We start from the raw sequence: 19,687 nt of genomic DNA, 5'->3' as shown, positions 1-19,687 counted from the left end.
TTGGCAATTTGATCTCTTTTTCCTCTGCTTTTTCTAAGTCCAACTTGAACATCTGGAAGTTCATGGTTCACATAATGTTGAAGCCTGGCTTGGAGAATTTTGAGTATTGCTGTGCTAGTGCGTGAGATGAATGCAATTGTATGGTAGTTTGAGCATTCTTTGGCATTGCCTTTCTTTGGGATTGGAATGAAAACTGACCTTTTCCAGTCCTGTGGCCACTGCTGAGTTCCAAATTTGCTGGCATATTGAGTTTAGCACTTTCACAGCATCATCTTTCAGGATTTGAAATAGCTCAACTGGAATTCCATCACCTCCACTAGCTACGTTCATAGTGATGCTTCCTAAGACCCACTTAACATCACATTCCACGATGTCTGGTTCTAGGTGAGTGATCACACCATCATGGTTATCTGGGTCATGAAGATCTTTTTGTATAGTTCTCCTGGGTATTCTTGCCACCTCTTCTTAATATTTTTGCTTCTATTAGGTCCATGCCATTTCTGTCCTTTATTGTGCCTGTCTTTTCATGAAATGTTCCCTTGGTATCTCTAATTTTCTTGAAGAAATGTCTAGTCTTTCCTACTAAGTTTGATTAAGTTCCCCCCACTTTTTTTCTAGTAAGTTTGATTAGGTTCCTTTTTTGGATTGTTTGTTTTTCTTGGGAGATTCACCTAAGAAAACATTGGTATGATTTATGTTTGACAATGTTTTGCCTATACTGTCTTTGAGGACTTTTATAGTGTCCTGCCTAATGTTTAAGTCTTTAAGCCCTTTTGAGTTTATTTTTGTGTGTGGTGAGAGGGTGTGTTCTGACTTCATTGAGTTACATGCGGCTGTTCAACTTTCCCAACACCACTTAGTGAAGAGAGTTTTTCCCATTTTATATTCTTGCCTCCTTTGTCAAAGATTAATTGACAAGGGTATGTCAGGCAATTCTTTACCACTAACACCACTTAATTTCTTACTGGTTTTCTGTGTGGATCATCTGTCCATTAGTGTAAGTTGGGTATTAAAGTCCCCTACTATTGTTGTGTTACAGTTAATTTCCCCTTTTGTGAGTTTTAGTATTATGTTTTGAGATGCTCTTCTTTGCATCAGTATTCAGAATTTTTATGTCTTCTTTTTGAATTGATCTGTTCATCATTATGTGGTGTCATTTTTGGTCTCTTGTAATATTCTTCATTGTGCAGTCTGTTTTGTCTTATTTTAGAATTGCTCCTTTGGCTTTCTTCTGATTTCCATTAGCATTGAATGTTTTTTCTATCCCCTCGCTTTAAGTCTGTGTCTCTTGAAGACAGCACATATACAGGTCTTGTTTTTGTATCCATTCAGCCAGTCTGTGACTTTTAGATGGAGTGTTTAATCTATTTACATTTAATGTCAAAAACTTAAATATTTATTAATAAATAGTAATAAATTTTTTAAATTGTTAATTAATCAAATTGTTAATTTTTCTTAATTGTTTTGGATTTGGTTGTTTCCGTAGGTCTTTTCTTTTCTTGTGTTTCCTGCCTAGAGAGGTACTTTTAGCATTTGTTGTAAAGCTGGTTTTTTGGTGCTGAGTTCTCTTAAATTTTGCTTATCTGTAAGGCTTTTCATTTCTTCATTGATTTTGAATTAGATCCTTGCTGGATAGAGTAAACTTGATTGTAGATTTTCGTTTTCAGTACTTTAAATGTATCCTGTCACTCCCTTCTGGCTTGCAGAGTTTCTCCTAAGAGATCTCCTCTCAGCATTATGAGGATTCCCTTGTATGTTACTTATGTTACTTGTTGCTCTTCCCTTGCTGTTTTGAATATGTTTTCATTGTGTTCAGTTTTTGTTAGTGTGATTAATATGTATCTCAGTGTGTTTCTCCTTGGGTTTATTCTGTAAGGGTCTCTCTGTGCTTCTTGGACTTGATTGATTATTTCTTTTCCCATCTTAGGGAAGTTTTTGACTATAATCTTTTCAAATGTTTTCTCAGATCCTTTCTCTCTTGATTCTTCTTCTGAGACCCCAATAATTAGAATGTTGTTGCATTAAATATTGTTCCAGAGGTCTCTGAGACTATCCTCAATTCTTTTCATTCTGTTTTCTTTATTCTGCTCTTCAGCAGTTTTTTCCACCATTCTGTCTTCCAGCTTACTTATCCATTCTTCTGCCTCAGTTATTCTGGTATTGATTTCTTCTAGAATGTTTTTAATTCTAGTAATTGAGTTGTTCATTACTGTTTGCTTATTTCTCATTTCTTCTGGGTCCTTGTTAAATGTGTTAAATGATTCTTTCACTTTCTCCATTCTGTTTTTGTGATTTTGAATCATCTTTACTATCATTACTCTGAATTCTTTTTCAGGTAGTTTGTTTATTTTGTCTTTCTTTATTTGGGCTTGTGGGGTTTTACCTTATTCCTTTATCTGCATGATATTTCTGTGTACTTTCATTTTATCTAAGTTACTGTGTTTGAGTTCTGCTTTCTTCAGACTATAGGTTCATATTTTTTCTTACTTTTGGTCTCTACTTCTGGTGGGTGAGGTTCATCTAGTTGCTTGTGTAGGCTTTGTGTTGGGAGGTACTTGTTCCTAAGTTCTGGTGGGTGAAGGTGAGTTCCCCCCCCTCCCCTGATGGGCAGGACTTTGTGAGGTGGTGAATATTGTGGTGTCTGTGGCATCCTGTCTGTTCATGATTGGTTTTATATTACTCTCCTGCTTGTTGTTTGTGTGAGGTGTCCAGCCCTGGGTGCTACAGGCAGTTTTGTGGTTCCAGGTCTTTGATTCAGATGGAAGCCTTTGTGGAAGTTCTCATGATCAATAATCTCTGAGGTCAGGATTACTCTGGCACTAGCATCCTGAACTGGGCAGTCCAACTCCAGATAGTCAGGCTCAACTTCTGGTCAGGGTACCAAGACTGCATGAGCCATTTGTTATATCAATAAAGGGGATTAGAACAAACAAACAATAAACCCAGTACAAGAAACAAAAAACGAAGCCCAGACAAATGGTAAAAGCAAAATCAGACAAAGAGAAACTAAAAGAAAGGAACATAACGCACATAGAAACAAAGAAAAAAGGCCAAAGAAGACAAAAGTACAAGAGAGTGACCCGGAGAACAAAAGAAACTAAACATGATATCGATCACAAAACAAAACTGAAACACAAAACAGAGCATGAAACGAAACCAAGTGCCAAGTGAGGAGTAAAGCAAGTAAAACAAAACACATAAACAAAAAAGGTGAAAAAGATAAAAAAGCAACGTTAAGTAGAAGTATATAAAAAAGATCCATATATATTAAAGAAAAGCTACAACAAATAGAGAACACCCCCAAATACATAGAACAGCAGAAGGCCAAAGTAGACAGAGAAATATATTGAGGAAATAAAAGTGTGATTAGAAAAAAAATTCCCAAGAGTCTAAGTAGAAATAATCATAATAAAAATTATCACAACAACAAAGAAAAATGAAGGGAGTAAAAATGAAAGAAAAAGAAATCTAGAATCAACAACAATGAATCCAAACAAGAATAATAATAAATGTTTTCCTAGGGTCTCAACTGTTAGTGTCCTTGCCCCCTTTGTGAGCCACAGCCCATCTCTGCCTCCCTAGGAAGACCTTCAGTGCTGAGGAGGGCTGGTCTCTGGACCTGCTCTGGTTCCTGTGGTTACAGCTCGGACTCTCATCTCACCCTACTCCCATGTGTGCTTGCTTCCGATGTCCGTAGGTGACAGAGCTAGAATGTTTTCTTTTTTGGAAACACTCATTGTCTTTTTAGATATTCTTCAGACACAGAGTCTACACAGTTGATTGTGTGGATTTAGTCTGCAGCTTGTGCAGCTGATGGAAAAGTTTTCGATTTTCTACCTTAGACTCTCTGCTTCTGGACCTCAATAATAGTTTTATTCTCACCTCTATATGTGGGCTATTCATAGGAGTTTCCTCTGGATGCTGCTGTGGAAAACTTGGGTTGACCCAGTGAGTTCTGGGTGTGAGGGTTACAGAGCTGCTTGGATTGTAGGGACCCCAGTGGCATTAGAAGCACAGGGACGTTGGTAGTCACAGGTGCAGGAGGTATGGCTCCATTAGGATTCTTTTCTAGCCTCTGGCAGCTGATGCTCAAAGAGCTGGCTGGTCGTTGTCTATTGCTCAGCGCATCAGGCACTCAAGGGCCACCTTTTTTTAGCATCTTTCTCTTGGGCTTTCCTGGTAAAGAATCCTCCTGCAATGCAGGGAACATGGGTTCGATCCCTGGGTTGGGAAGACCCCCTGGAGAAGGGAAAGACTACCAACTCCAGTATTCTGGCCTAGAGACTGTATAGTCCATGGGGTCAAAAAGAGTCAGATGTGATTGACTTTCACTTTCACTATTGCTCAGCTGCTGGTTGTGCTGTGTTGGGGGAGAGAGGCTACAGTGGTGGCTCCACCCATTGTGTGACTCAGCGTGGGTGCCCAGCTTTCCTTTAAAGGCATTCCCTGCTTTTCTGTGAATTTGACCTTTCGATGAATTTGTCCATTTCTTCTAGGTTGTCTGTTTTATTAGCATATAGTTTCTTGTAGTATTCTCTTATGATCCTTTGTATTTCTGTGGTGTCAGTTGTAACTTCTCCTTTTTCTTTTCTAATTTTATTGATTTGAGTCCTCTCCTTTTTTCTTGATGAGTCTGGCTAAAGATTTATCAATTTTATCTTCTCAAAAAATTAGCTTTCGTTTTTCATTGATTTTTGCTATTGCTTTCTTCATTTCTACTTCATTTATTTCCGCTATGAATTGTCTGCTTTTGCTAAATTTCAGTTTTGTTTGTTCTTTTTTGTTGTTGTTGCTTCAGGTATAAGGTTAAGCTATTTATTTGAGATTTTTCTTGTTTGCCGAGGTACAATTATATTACTATAAACTTCCCTCTTAGAACTTTTGCTGCATCCCATAGGTTTTGCATCATTGTGCTTTTGTTGTCATTCATCTCTGGTATTTTTGATTTCCTCTTTTATTTCTTCAGTGAGCCATTGGTCACTTAGAAACATATTGTTTACCCTCCATGTGTTTGTGTTTTTTACATCCCCCTCCCATAATTGATTTCTAATTTCATGTATTGTGGTTTGAAAAGCTACTTAATATGATTTCCTTTTCTTAAGCTACTGATGCTCGATTTCTGGCCCAGGTTGTAGTCCCTGGAGAATGTCTCATGTTTACTTGAGAAGAAAGTGTATTCTTCTGCTTTTGGATGGAATGTCCTATAAGTCACAGGATTTATATCACAGTTAAATCTATAAGGTCTGATGTGTCATTTAAGGCTTGTGTTTCATGTAGAAACACAAAAAAGCGTAGTTTTCAGTGTAGATGATGTGTCCATTGGTGTTAGTGAGGGTAAGCAAACCTTTTTAAAATCAATTAATTTGATAAGCTATCTTCTATAATCTCAAAGAAAAAAGAGATGATAAAATTATCAGTATCATGAATAAAATAAGTGACATTATTACAAATTGTAAAGACATTTAAACATATTAAGACACCAACTAGTATAACCTCCCTCAAAGTATATAATTTGAATAAACCCATATTTATGAATCAATTAAAATTTAATTTTAAATAATCTTTCAACTTATGAATTTTGGTGGAGGAAATTATCACCCAGCATTACTAGTTAGTAGAGAAATACAAATCAAAACTGTAGTGAGAGGTATATGACCTCACACCAGTCAGAATAGCTGTCATAAAATCTATAAACAGTAGATGCTAGGGAGCTTGTGGGGAAAAGGAAACCCTCCTATATTGTTGGTGGGAATGTAAATTTGTATAGCCACTATGTAGAATAGTATGAAAGTTTCTTAAGAAGCTAAAAATAGAGCTACCATATGACCCAGTAATCCCACTCCTTGGCATATATCTGGAGAAAACCATAATTCTAAAGGATACATGTACCCTAGTGTTTATTACAACACTATTTACAATAGCCAGGAAATGAAAGCAACCTAAATGTCCATCAGCAGGGGAGTAGATAAAGAACAAGTGGTACATATATACAGTGGAACATTACTCAGCTGTAAAAAAAGGAACGAAGTATTGGCATTTGCATAGACCTAGACATTGTCAGTTAGAGTGAAGTAAATCAGAAAGAGAAAGACAAATATTGTATAATATCACTTATATGTGAAATCTAGAAAAATGATACAGATGAACTTATTTTCATAGCAGAAGTAAGAGTCACAGATGTAGAAAACTGACATGTTTTCCAAGGTGGGAAATGGTGAGGGGGTGGTCTGGGATGAATTGGGAAATTGGGATTGACATATATACACTACTAAATGTAAAACAGATAACTAATGTGAACCTAGAGTATTGCACAGAAAACTCTACTCAGAGCTCTGTGGTGACATAAATGGGAAGGAAATCTAAAAAACAATTAATTGAGAAACATACATTATGGATTTGAAGACTCATCAATAGTAAGGATGCCAGTTTTTATCTGTAGAATTAACAGTATTCCAAACTTGATCCAAGCAGTTAGTACACTGTCTACCTACTAAATAATTTCAGTTATTTTTCTATGATTGACTGTTGAAATAAGTGACCAAAAAATACATTACAAATAACCTTTGTGCAGAATTTATTCTTCAACTTGAGGCTCCTCTGAACATCACTTTTCCATTCGTCAAATTAATTTAACAACTGTGAGATCTTAATTCTTTAAAATGATTCAGTGCAAGGTATCATATAGATATAAAACATATTTAATTGAATTCATTATGATGACATAATGACATAATCCTATATTTTGAAACATTTTATAAATGGTATTGTTATACATTTTCTTACTTGGTTCCCCCAAACTTTCATATTTCTCTATATTCCTTTTATCAGCATATTTTTTAAAATGTAGAAAGAACAAGATATAGTATTATGAAGTTGACTACTGTGAGGATTAGTTTTATATGTTGTTGAACATTTAAACTACTGTAATTTTGCTTCCTCAGAAGCCATTTTGTATGGTTCAGTCGCTTGCAAGGGCTTGAACTGACACCGGCCTCTCCCAGGAATACATGTCATATGTAACAACTGTCTACGTATGTACTCAACCGCTCAGTCATGTCTGACTCATTGCAACCCCATGAACTCTGGCTTGCCAGGCTCCTCTGTCCATGGGATTTCCCAGGCAAGAATATTGGAGTGGGTTGCCATTTTCTACTCCAGGGGATCTTTCCAATCCAGGGATTGAGCCCATCTCTTATGGGCTTATATCTTATATCTCTTACAATGGCAGATGTCTTCTTTACCACTTGGCCACCTGGGAAGCCCATATAACAACAGAGGCTCAAGTGTATATGTGTGTGTGTGTATATATGTACACACATACATATATGTATATAAAATTGATAGTAGTTGGGTATCTTCTTAAACCGTGCTTCTCTGTCCATGGGGATTCTCTAGGCAAGAATACTGGAGTGGGTTGCCATGCCCTCCTCCAGGGGATCTTTCCAACCCAGGTATCAAACCTAGGTCTCCGGCATTGCAGGTGGATTCTTTACCATCTGAACCACCAGGGAAGCCCTAGGAGATATCATGTGTAAGTAACAGCCCCTCTTATTACATTAAAAAAAAATAACTTGTAGCAGACAAACCATAAGGTAACCCCTAAAGATTTCTTATCTACTAGTGTTCACATCTTTGTTTATTCCGCTCCTCTTGTATGCACACAGTACCTTGACTTCTAACCAATAGCAAATTGTAAACAATGGCAAAGGTGATGGAATGTCATTGGCTTGATTAGGTTATATTATATGATCCAAAATCACTTCTATGATTATATCATTTTATATAAAACTGTCTTATCAGACTGCAGGAAGAAACTCATTACTGTTTTGAAAATGTAAGCAAGTATGTTGGGGAGACACATGGGAAACAGACACTGTGTGCACCAGTCTCCTGCTGGCAGCCAGCAAAATGTCTGGAACTTTGGTTTTATAGCCACAAGAACGTGAATTCTGTCAACAACCTGAATGAACTTGGAAATATATTCTTTCCTAACTATTCCTTCATATGAGAATACAGCCTAGCCAACATGTTGATTACAGTCTAGTTGATTACTCTTAAGTGGAGGCAGCTAAGGTGTCCCAGATCTTTGGCACACAGATAACATGATCAAAGACATGTGTGTTATTTAAAGCTTTTACGTTCATGGTAATTTTAGTCAGGAATAGAAAACAAATACAAGATTTAAAGTGAAACTTAGTTGGTTGTCTGTAAATAACCTATCTTTCAAGTATTTTTCCAAGGTCAGAGTTTAATCCTTAATTTATTTAACCTATAGAGAACCCAAGGAAGAATCCCTGTGACCTGAAATGGAAAAAGGTTAGTTTCTATTGAATGACATTTTCTTTTAAACTACTTACCAAGATTGTCTACATACAAAGTGGTAGGGTATGCTGTTATATACATAAGCCAAAGTTAGTCCCAGTACATTGGCCTTACATTTTTTCCTTCACAGCAGGCCAGAATAACTAGCATGAAAGCCCAGCAGTGTTTAACTCAGTTATTAACACATTTTACGAATAATACATTTTATACAGTTGCTTTAAATGTGCCCTTATAAGTATATTTTTTAGCCTTTTAGGGCTTGCCTGATTTGTATACTTTGAAAATCTGCACTTACAAATCTGTTGGCAACAAATAAAGTAAACCCTGGTAGTATGCATGAAGCCCGAGCCACTAATGCCCTTCAGAGCTCTCTGAACCAGATGCCCCGTCTTGCTGTTGAGTGATACCATCTCGACAATAAGTCCCTTCTCCTATTCCCCTTTTTTTCTGGGAGTTCTTTTGCCCTCTTATCCTTCTGACTGATGGGCCTCTGGAAGGTCTTATGCTCTGAATAACTTCCACATACCCCATCGTTCATACAAGTCTATTAAAGTAGCATGCAAATAAAGCTCACTGTATGTTACTGCCACCTTGTGGTCACATATTTTTCCTCAAGCTCAGAAACCCCCTCAAGCTCAGTTTTATGCTAGAAATTGACACTCAGCTTATAAATGTCTCCTTTTCTGTAGAGGTTATTTCAGAGTTTTAACAGAGAAGCTGTCTATATCTTGAATCCTTTTGAATACTCTTCGACCTGTTCTACAAATATCTTTTTTGGTTACCATTGGAAAGGATTATCATCTAGTACATTTTTCAGAATTGCTTTTAAAATTTTAATACTTTTGTTTTCAATACAAGTATGTTTATAGCTATCTACTGTTGTGTAAAAAATTGCCCCAGTGGTCCAGCAATTAGAACTCCACACTTTCATTGCCAGGGGTCTGGGTTCAGTCCCTGGTCAGGGTACTAAGATCCTGCAAACCGTCTGGAGTGACCAAAAAGTAAAAGAAAACATTGCCCCAATATGATGGCTTAAAACAACAAGCATTAATTTCCTTGCAGTTTGTAGGTGTGAGAACTTTGCGTGTAGTTTAGCTAATAGTTCTAGCACAGCAGTTCTGAGAATATTGGAGCCAGGAAGTCTGATGAGATTGGAATCATCTGAAGGTTTGACTGGGTTGTAGGATTCACTTTTAACATTGCTGAGTCACACTACTTTCGGTAGGAATACTTCATTCCTTCTATGTGGGCATCAGTGCAGCAGTTAGATTTTTTCAGAGTGAATAATCCAAGAGAGAGATCAAGGAAGAAACGTGCAATACCTTTTGTGATACAGTCCTCCTGAGTCATGTACCATCACTTCTGTTTTGCAGCCACCTCCTGTTGCAGACTTCTCAGGGGGCTTAAAAAAACAAAAACAAAAACAAAAAACCATCTGCCAGTGCAGGAGACAGCATAGACTTGGGTTCAATTCCTAGGTAGGGAAGATCTACTGGAAAAGGATGTGGCAAGCCACTCTAATATTCTTGTCTGGAGAACCCATGGACAGAGGAGTCTGATGGCCTATAGTCCATAGGGTTGCAAAAACATGACTCAGCAACTGAGCACACAACACACCTGTCGCTATGGCAGTGAGAGAAGTGTTGGGAGGATCTGTTTGAAACACTGTGTGATGTTAATCATGTTTGTGTGAGCAGTTTGTCTCCAGCAAATTATGTATCATAATAAAAAGTGATTTTTCCTTGTTTTTGTATATTTTTCCTATTAGTGCAATACTGTAAACCTTGTATTACTGTAACATCATGGTACTGATTTGAAATGCCACTAATGATGCTGGAAGTGCTCCCAAGAAGCAGGGAAAAGTTGTGACATTACAAGAATGATATTACATATACCTGCCATTTCAAGATAAATCCAGTATAAAAATCCATTGTAAAAAAAAAAAAGGGAATTTGGAAAGTCATTGCTGTGGCTAACAACAAACGTAAAAACCTTGCACATTTTGTAAAATAACGTTGTTTTTTTTTTTAATCTCATATTGAAAATGCAGCTTCTGTGTAGGTGCATGATATAAGTAAGTCACCACCTATAGACTCTATATTCAAAATAAAGCAATGTCAGTATATGGCAAAGTGAAGGAAAGGTGAAGGCCCACAAAGTATGGTTTGATCATTTTAGAAAGAGGTTAACCTTTAAAAAGGTCAAGATAACAAGAGAAGCAACTTCTGCCATTGAGGACACTGCAGATAAGTCCCCTGATACCATTAAGAAAATCACTGAGGAGAAAAGATAACTTCTTGAGCAGGTTTTTAAAATATAGACAGAAGTGCCCTATCCTGAGGGGAAAATGCCACAGGGGACTTTTATTAGTAATGAATAGAAGCAAACATCAGGATTGAAGGAAGAAAAGGACAGGATAACTCTTCTGTTTTGTGCAAATGTATTTGAGTTTATGAACAGGACTGCCTTCACCTGTAGAGCTGCTAATCCCTCAGCCTTGACAGGAGAGGATAAATACCATCTGCCATTCTTTTGGTTGTACAAGAAGAAGGCCTGGATGAAAACCCTTTTTTTGTGTATTGGTTCCATTAATACTTTGTCCCTGAAGTCAAGAAATACTTTGCCAGTAAGGGACTGCCTTCTAGGGTTCTTCTGATATTGGCAATGTCCCTGGAGGTCCAGAACCCCATGAGTTCAATACTGAAGGCGTCAAAGTGATTTATGCCCCAAACACAATGACTCTAATTCAGCCTGTAGATCAGAGGGTCATAAGAACCTGTAAAACTCATTGCACACACAGTTCTATAAGGAAAAGTTTGCCAGTGCTATGGAAGAGATCCACAATAGAGTGTTGTGAAAGTCTAGAATTACACCTTTGGAGATGTTATCATTGTTACATAAAAAGCCATTAAACCCCAACCAATATGTTTCTGATGGAGAAAACTGTGTGCAGATATTGTACGTGACTTCACAGGATTTATTACAGAGCCAGTCAAATAAGTCATGAAATGGATTGTGGATATAACCAAAAAAAAAAAAAAAAAGGGAAGGGGTGAGTGTTTAAAGAGATGGATCCTGAAGAAACTCAAGAGCTAATAGACACCACACCAGAGAATTACAGAGAACAGCTTGATGGAGATGAGTTTTTCTGAACCAGTACCAGACGACAAGGAAGAAGAGTTAGTAGCAGTGCTGGAAAACAAATTGACATTAGACAATCTAGCAGAGTGTCCCATTACTCGACTACTTTTGACTTCCTTTATAACATGCACTCATCTCACATGCTGGTAAAGTAATGCTTAAAATTCTCCAAGCCAGGCTTCAGAAATACGTGAACCGTGAACTTCCAGAAAAGGCAGAGGAACCAGAGATCAAATTGCCAACATCTGCTGGATCCTCTAAAAAGGACGAGAGTTCCAGAAAAACATCTATTTCTGCTTTATTGACTCTGCCAAAGCCTTTGACTGTGTGGACCACAAGAAACAATGGAAAATTCTTCAAGAGATAGGAATACAAGACCACCTGACCTGCCTCCTGAGAAATCTGTATGCAGGTTAGGAAGCAACAGTTAGAACTGGCCATGGAACAACAGACTGGTTCCAAATAGGAAAAGGAGTACGTCAAGGCTGTATATTGTCACCCTACTTATTTAACATATGCAGAGTACATCCTGAGAAATGCTGGGCTGGAGGAAGCATACACTGGAATCAAGATTGCCAGGAGAAATATCAATAACCTCAGATATGCAGATGACACCACCCTTATGGTAGAAAGTGAAGAAGAACTAAAGAGCCTCTTGATGAAAATGAAAGAGGAGAGTGAAAAAGTTGGCTTAAAGCTCAACATTCAGAAAACTAAGATCATGGCATGTGGTTCCATCACTTCATGGCAAATAGACGGGGAAACAGTGGATGACTTTTATTTTTCTGGGCTCCAAAATCACTGCAGATGCTGATTGCAATCATGAAATTAAAAGACGCTTACTCCTTGGAAGGAAAGGTCTGACCAACCTAGACAGCATATTAAAAAGCAGAGACATTACTTTGCCAACAAAGGTCCGTCTAGTCAAGGCTATGGTTTTTCCAGTGGTCATGTATAGATGTGAGAGTTGGACTATAAAGAAAGCTGAGCATCGAAGAATTGATGCTTTTGAACTGTTGTGTTGGAGAAGACTCTTGAGAGTCCATGGGATTGCAAGGAGATCCAACCAGTCCATCCTAAAGGAGATCAGTCCTGGGTGTTCATTGGAAGGACTGATGTTGAAGCTGAAACTCCAATACTTTGGCCATGTGATACAAGGAGCTGACTCATTGGTAATGCCCCTGATGCTGGGAGAGATTGAGGGTGGGAGAAGGGGAAAATAGAGGATGAGATGGTTGGACATGGATTTGGGTGGACTCTGGGAATTGGTGATGGACAGGGAGGCCTGGCATGCTGTGGTTCATGGTGTTGCAAAGATTCAGACATGACTGAGCGACTGAACTGACTGAACTGATAACATGGCCCCTTTCACGATACAGGTGCTGAAACTAAAACAGTGAAGGAAGGATTTGCACCATATAGAAACAGTTTTATAGAAATGAAAAGGTAAAAAATTCAGACAAATTATGATGTATTTCTGTAGTTACCTATAGAATGCATAACTCTCCTGCTTCCGCTTCTGCCTCCTCCATTTTCTGCCGTTGCCATTCCTGAGACAGCAGGAACAACTCCTTTTCCTCCTCAGTCTACTCAACATATAAATGGTGAGGATGAAGAGTTTATGATGATCTATTTCCGCAATGATAGTAAGTAATCATCATTCTCTATAGAAACTTAACTATTGTGTGTCTATTAGAGTCTTCAAATGAATATCTAATAAACTTACAGCAAAAACTATATGTCAGTTCAGTTCAGTCGCTCAGTCGTGTCCAACTCTTTGCAGCCCCATGAATTGCAGCACGCCAGGCCTCCCTGTCCATCACCAACTCCCGGAGTTCACTCAGACTTTGCTTTTTAATATGCTATCCAGGTTGGTCATAACTTTTCTTCCAAGGAGTAAGCGTCTTTTAATTTCATGGCTGCAGTCACCATCTGCAGTGATTTTGGAGCACCCCAAAATAAAGTCTGACACTGTTTCCACTGTTTCCCCATCTATTTCCCATGAAGTGATGGGACCAGATGCCATGATCTTCGTTTTCTGAGTGTTGAGCTTTAAGCCAACTTTTTCACTCTTCACTTTCATCAAGAGGCTTTTTAGTTCCTCTTCACTTTCTGTCATAAGGGTGGTGTCATCTGCATATCTGAGGTTATTGATATTTCTCCCGGCAATCTTGATTCCAGCTTGTGCTTCTTCCAGCCCAGCATTTCTTATGATGTACTCTGCATGTAAGTTCAATAAGTAGGGTGACAATATACAGCCTTGACGTCCTCCTTTTCCTATTTGGAACCAGTCTGTTGTTCCATGTCCAGTTCTAACTGTTGCTTCCTGACCTGCATATAGGTTTCTCAAGAGGCAGGTCAGGTGCTCTGGTATTCCCATCTCTTTCAGAATTTTCCACAGTTTATTGTGATCCACACAGTCAAAGGCTTTGGCATAGTCAACAAAGCAGAAATAGATGTTTTTCTGCAACTCTCTTGCTTTTTCAATGATCCAGTGAATGTTGGCAATTTGACCTCTGGTTTCTCTGCCTTTTCTAAAACCAGCTTGAACATCTGGGAGTTCGTGGTTCATGTATTGCTGAAGCCTGGCTTGGAGAATTTTGAGCATTACTTTACTAGTGTGTGAGATGAGTGCAATTTGAGACCACCTTTTTTTGTCATCATCCCATAAGTACTCATTGTATAGAACATCGTATACAGTACTTGTATTGACCTGGATAACCTATCCTTACATAGACATAATGTGAATGACACTTAATATAAAGTTAATAATTGGTTAGTTTCCTTATTGTTTTATAACTTTACTTTCAGAGAAGTACATTGTATTACAGTATACTTAGATCTCTGTTAAAGTTGAAGAAACTGTGTATCAGCTTATCATCACAGATAGTGGCTTTTTAAGAGTGTAACAGTGTTTCAAATACTGTATTATTAGTATGATTGCAATATTGTATGCTATAAAATTTTTATAACATTTCATTCATTAGTATATAGCCTTATATCTATAACACTAGGCTAACATAAAGCAGTCATGTTGTTGCTTCTGTTATCAATAATCATACTTATAAATATGAATTTATTTTTTTACATTATTTAGTTTTTGATGTCTAGTGTTAACAATATGTATAACATCTGTAATGTTTTGTATCATATAAATCAGTATTGATGTGGGTACTGACAGACAGTTCATCTTGTAAACAGATGTTGTTAACTTATGATATCAATTAATACAGTACTGTAAATGCATTTTCCTTATGACTTTCATATTTTTTCTTTAGCTTACTTTATGGTAAGAATATAGTATATTATATATATGGCATACAAATACATGTTAATTGACTGTTTATGTTATCAGGACCATTTCAGGTCAACAGTTGGCTAGGAGTAAAGCTTTTAGGGAGTCAAACCTTATATGCAGGTATTTGGCTGCATGAGGGTTTGGTGCCGTAGCCTGCACATTGTTCAAGAGTCAGCTGTATTGGTAATAATGAGACATCTATAAAAAATAAATTTGTAAAATCAAAGGAATATTGAGATAATTATGTAGCTATGCATATAACTACTCTGTCTCTTCCCTCCCCCTAATACACACTCATGCTCTTACACCATTTTGCTAGTATATTTTTAGTAGCTTTTTCAAAATCATTATTTAAAGTCAACAAACTGTGGGATAATAGATTTAATTTGTGGGGAAAAATAGCATGCTTGGTTTAAATTTTAAAAGCATGAAATTATATACTTAAGTGGTATGCTGGTTGTAGCTTAGTTAGGTAATTGAGTAACTTGGCCATTCTAATGTTTTTCCATTCCAGTTCTAGTTAAAAAGTTTGGACATTAATAGAAGACTAGTTATAAATCTAGTTATAAGTAGCAGCTTACCACATATATTAGTAACATGGTTAGTAAACTCATTGAAAGATTGTGGAATCTGAAGAAACACAGTCATATAGCTATACAGAGCGGTGTTTTATCTTTTCCTTTCTCTAAGAATCTCAGCTTTGAGCCATTCCTGAAGAAAAGTTTAATCACATTGCAGCAAGTCTCTACATCTTTGACATCCACCTGTACTGCTAACCTCTGTGGACCTGGTCTTACACTTGGTTCAGTTTCTGTAGCATCTTTATTAATGCTATAAAAAGGAGATTGAATATTTACAAATCCATCCAAATATTATTATTATTATTGAGAAAATAAAAGTAGACTAAAATTCAAGGACAGAATCCTACAGTAGAGAACCATGCATATTAATGTCTACAAAATAAAAGAACTACAGGTAGATTCAAATGACTGTTGAGAGGAACTGGGGAAAATATAAAAATAATACAATGTGATTTAGTAAGAAAGAAAAAACATTATTAAGAAAGCTTAAGTTAACTAAGTGAAGTAAATTAGGAAGAGAAAAACCAATACTATATGATATTGTTTATATATGAAATCTTAAATATGACACAAATGAACACATCTACAAAATAGAAATAAACTCACAGAGATAGAGAACAGACTTGTTGTCAAGGGGGAGGGAAGGGGATAAAAGAGGGAAGATTCAGGAGTTTAGGATTAGTAAATGCAAACTATTATATATAGGATGTGTAAACAAGGTTCTACTGTATAGCACAGTGAACTATATTCAATATCCGTGATAAAATATAATAGAAAAGAATATATAATAATGTATGTATAACCGAGTTTCTTTGCTATACAGCAGAAATTAACATTGTAAATTAACTATACTTATAAAACTTATAAAATTTATGAAAAAAGAATGCTTGTATTAAAAGGCTACCATTTAAAATAAATTTGAGAATTATTTTTCTTACATTAAAAAAAAAAAAACAGTCACTATATTATCAACAACTTCTCCAATAGGCAGCAATAATAAATCCTGGGGATGGGTGACAATCTAATTTTTATGGTTGCTATATTATAATATTCAAAACATCCAGTTTTCAAGAAGAAGTATAAGACATTTTAATAGAGGAAAATATGGCACATTAACCAGAGAAAAATCAATACAAAAAACCTGCTTGAGGGAGTACAAATGACATTTCAGGAGAAAGACTTTAAGTTGGTTGTTTTAAATGTGTTCAAGAGTTAAAAGACACTATTATCCAACAAACTAAAGTATAAGAAAATGTCTTACCAAATTGAGGATATCAATTAAAAGACAAATTATAAAGTAATAACTAAATAGAAAATTTAAACTGGTCAAGTATAATCACTCAAACTGCTTTTATTTATTTTCTTGTCTGATTGCTATGGCTAGGACTCCTAATATTATGCTCAATAAAACTGGTGAGAGTGGACATCCTTGTCTGGTTCCTGATGTTAGCTATGGATATGATTTCAGCTATGAGTTTTTCATATATGGCTTTTATTATGTCGAGGAATGTTCCTTCTAGGCCTACATTCTGGAGAGGTTTTTTTTTTAAACCCTAAATGGATGTTAAATTTTGTCAAAAGCTTTTTCTCCATGTATTGAGATAATCATGATTTCTTTTTTAAGGCCCTTCTCTTTTTTTTTCTTTTACTTTATTTTACTTTACTGTATTGGTTTTTGCCATACATCAACATGAATTTTTATTCAATTTGTTAATGTGATGTATCACATTGATTCGCAGATATTGAAAATTCCTTGCGTCCATGGGATAAATTCCACTTGTTCATGGTATGTGATCCTTATAGTATTGGATTTGGTTTGCTAATATTTTGTTGAACATTTTTACATCTATGTTCATCATTTATATTTGCCTGTAATTTTCTTTTCTTTTTGTGATATCTTTGTCTAGTTTTGGTACCAGGGAGATTCTGGCCTCATAGAATGAGTGGGAAAGTGTTCCTTTCTCGGCAATTTTTTCAAGTAGTTTGAAACGGATGGATGTTAGCTCTTCTCTGACTGGTACAATTCACCTGACAAACTCTCTGGTCCTGGACTTTGTTGGGAGTTTTAAAATTACTGGTTCAATTTCCTTATTGGTAATTGGTGTGTTCCTATTTTGTATTTCTTCCTCATTCAGTCTTGGAAGAATGTACATTTCCAAGAATTTGTTCATTTCTTCTTGGTTGTCCATTTTAGTATATAGTTGTTTGTGGTAGTCTCTTATGATCCTTTGTATTTCTGTATGTCAGTTATAACTTCATATTCATTTCTTATTTTTAGTGATTTGAGCCATCTCCCTTTTTTTCTTGATGAATCTAGCTAATGGTTTACCACTCTTGTTTATCATTTAAAAGAACCAGATTTTAGTTTGATTTCTTTTGTTTTTAGTCTCTAGTTCATCTATTTTTGCTGTGATCTTTATGATTTCTTTATTTTCCTAACTGGGTCTTGTTTTTCTTTCTCTGGTTCTTTTAGGCATAAGGTTACTTTGTTTTTTGATGTTTTTCTTGTTTCCAGAGGCAAGTTTATATTGCTATAAACCTCTTTCTTAGAACTACTTTTGTTGGGTCCCATAGGTTTTGAACTGTCATATTTTCTTTTTCATCTGTCTCTAGGTAGTTTTTTATTTCCTCGTTGATTTCTTCACTGATCCATTGGTTGTTTAGTAGCATATTGTTTAGCCTTCACATTTCTGTGTTCTTTGTAGTTTTTTTTCTCATAGTTGATGTGTAGTCTCATAGTGTTCAGAAAAGATGCTTAACATGATTTCAGTTTTCTTCAATTTACTGAGGCTTGTTTTGTGGCCTATTATGTGACCTATCCTAGAGAATCTTACATGTGCACTTGAATGTATATTCTACTGCTTTTGGATATAATGCTTTATATATATAAATGATATATAAATATATAAGAATATATATTTATGAAATATTACTATAATATATATTTAATAAATATTGTTAACATAATATGTAAATATCAATAGGTTAATATATGTTATATTATTGCTCAGTCGTGTCTGACTCTTTGCAACCCTATGGACTGTAGCCTACCAGGCTCCTCCCTCCATGGGATTCTTCAGGCAAAAGTACTGGAGTGGGTTGCCATTTCCTTCTCCAGGGGATCTTCCCGACCCAGGGATTGAACCTGGGTCTCCTGCATTACAGGCAGACACTTTAACTTCTGAGCCACCAGCAATTTGGCTTTGGATATAATGCTTTATATATATATAAATGATATATAAATATATAAAAATATATATTTATAATGCAATATTGGTATAATATATAATAAATATTGTTAATATGTAAATATCAATAGGTTAATATATGTTATATTTATATATATTATTTACTATAATATATACATCAACATATAATTAATATATTAGTATTATATTATAAACATATAAATTAAGTTCAACTGGTCTTATGTGTCATTTAAGACCAGTGTTTTATTTTTTGTCTGGATAATCTATCTATTTATGTAAGTAGGGGTCTTTAAGTTTCCTATTATTATTGTGTTGCTGTCAGTTAGAGAAATGAAAACAAGCATACCACAACAGGAAATCAAGAACCAAGAAGGAAGAAACTAAAACATGAAGAAGAAACAAGAAAGACTGCAAAAATAATCAGAAAATAAGTAATAAAATGGCAGTAAGTACATACCTATCAATAATTACTTAAAATGTCAATGTACTAAATGCGCCAATCAAAAGATATTAGGGTGGCTGCTGCTGCTGCTGGTGCTAAGTCGCTTCAGTTGTGTCTGACTCTGTGCGACCCCATAGATGGCAGCCCACCAGGCTCCCCTGTCCCTGGGATTCTCCAGGCAAGAACACTGGAGTGGGTTGCCATTTCCTTCTTCAACGCATGAAAGTGAAAAGTGAAAATGAAGTCACTCAGTTGTGCCTGACTCTTAGCAACCCCATGGACTGCAGCCTACCAGGATCCTCCATCCGTGGGATTTTCCAGGCAAGAGTACTGGAGTGGGGTGCCATTGCCTTCTCTGTTAGGGTGGCTAATTGGGTAAAAAACAAGACCCATATATATGTGCTTACATGAGACTCACTTCAGAGCTAAAGAAACATAGATGTTGAAAATGCAGGGATGGCAAAAAGATTTTATGGAAAAGGAAATATTAGGAAAAGGGTGGATAGCAATATTCATATCAGAAAAAATCTTTAAGCAAAGTCTTTAATAGAAGACAAAGAAGGACATTATAGTATGATAAAGGGATCAGCACAAGAATAGGATATTTTACTTGTTAACATTTATGAATTTGATATAGGATCACCTAAGTATATAAAGCAGGTATTAACAGACATAAAGGGAAAAATTTGCAATA

The 19,687-nt window shown here is 36.1% G+C and overlaps 1 long non-coding RNA gene across 3 annotated transcripts in view; it reads left to right on the top strand.

The window, feature by feature from the left end:
• Window positions 1-19,687, top strand: part of LOC102168615 — a 196,914-nt gene that overhangs the window by 97,084 nt on the left and 80,143 nt on the right. Inside the window, exon 4 of one of the 3 annotated variants that reach the window (XR_001917568.1) lies at window positions 17,082-17,128. The exons of 1 other annotated variant lie outside the window; for it this stretch is intronic. This is a non-coding gene — a long non-coding RNA (uncharacterized LOC102168615). Of the gene's footprint in view, window positions 1-17,081; window positions 17,129-18,873; window positions 18,953-19,687 lie in introns of those variants that run through there. One more of the 3 variants, XR_001917567.1, reaches the window with a different exon arrangement.

This window comes from Capra hircus (genome assembly GCF_001704415.2).
Source record: "Capra hircus breed San Clemente chromosome X unlocalized genomic scaffold, ASM170441v1, whole genome shotgun sequence".
NCBI classification, from domain to species: domain Eukaryota; kingdom Metazoa; phylum Chordata; class Mammalia; order Artiodactyla; family Bovidae; genus Capra; species Capra hircus.
This window is presented reverse-complemented; position numbering and strand designations above follow the sequence as displayed.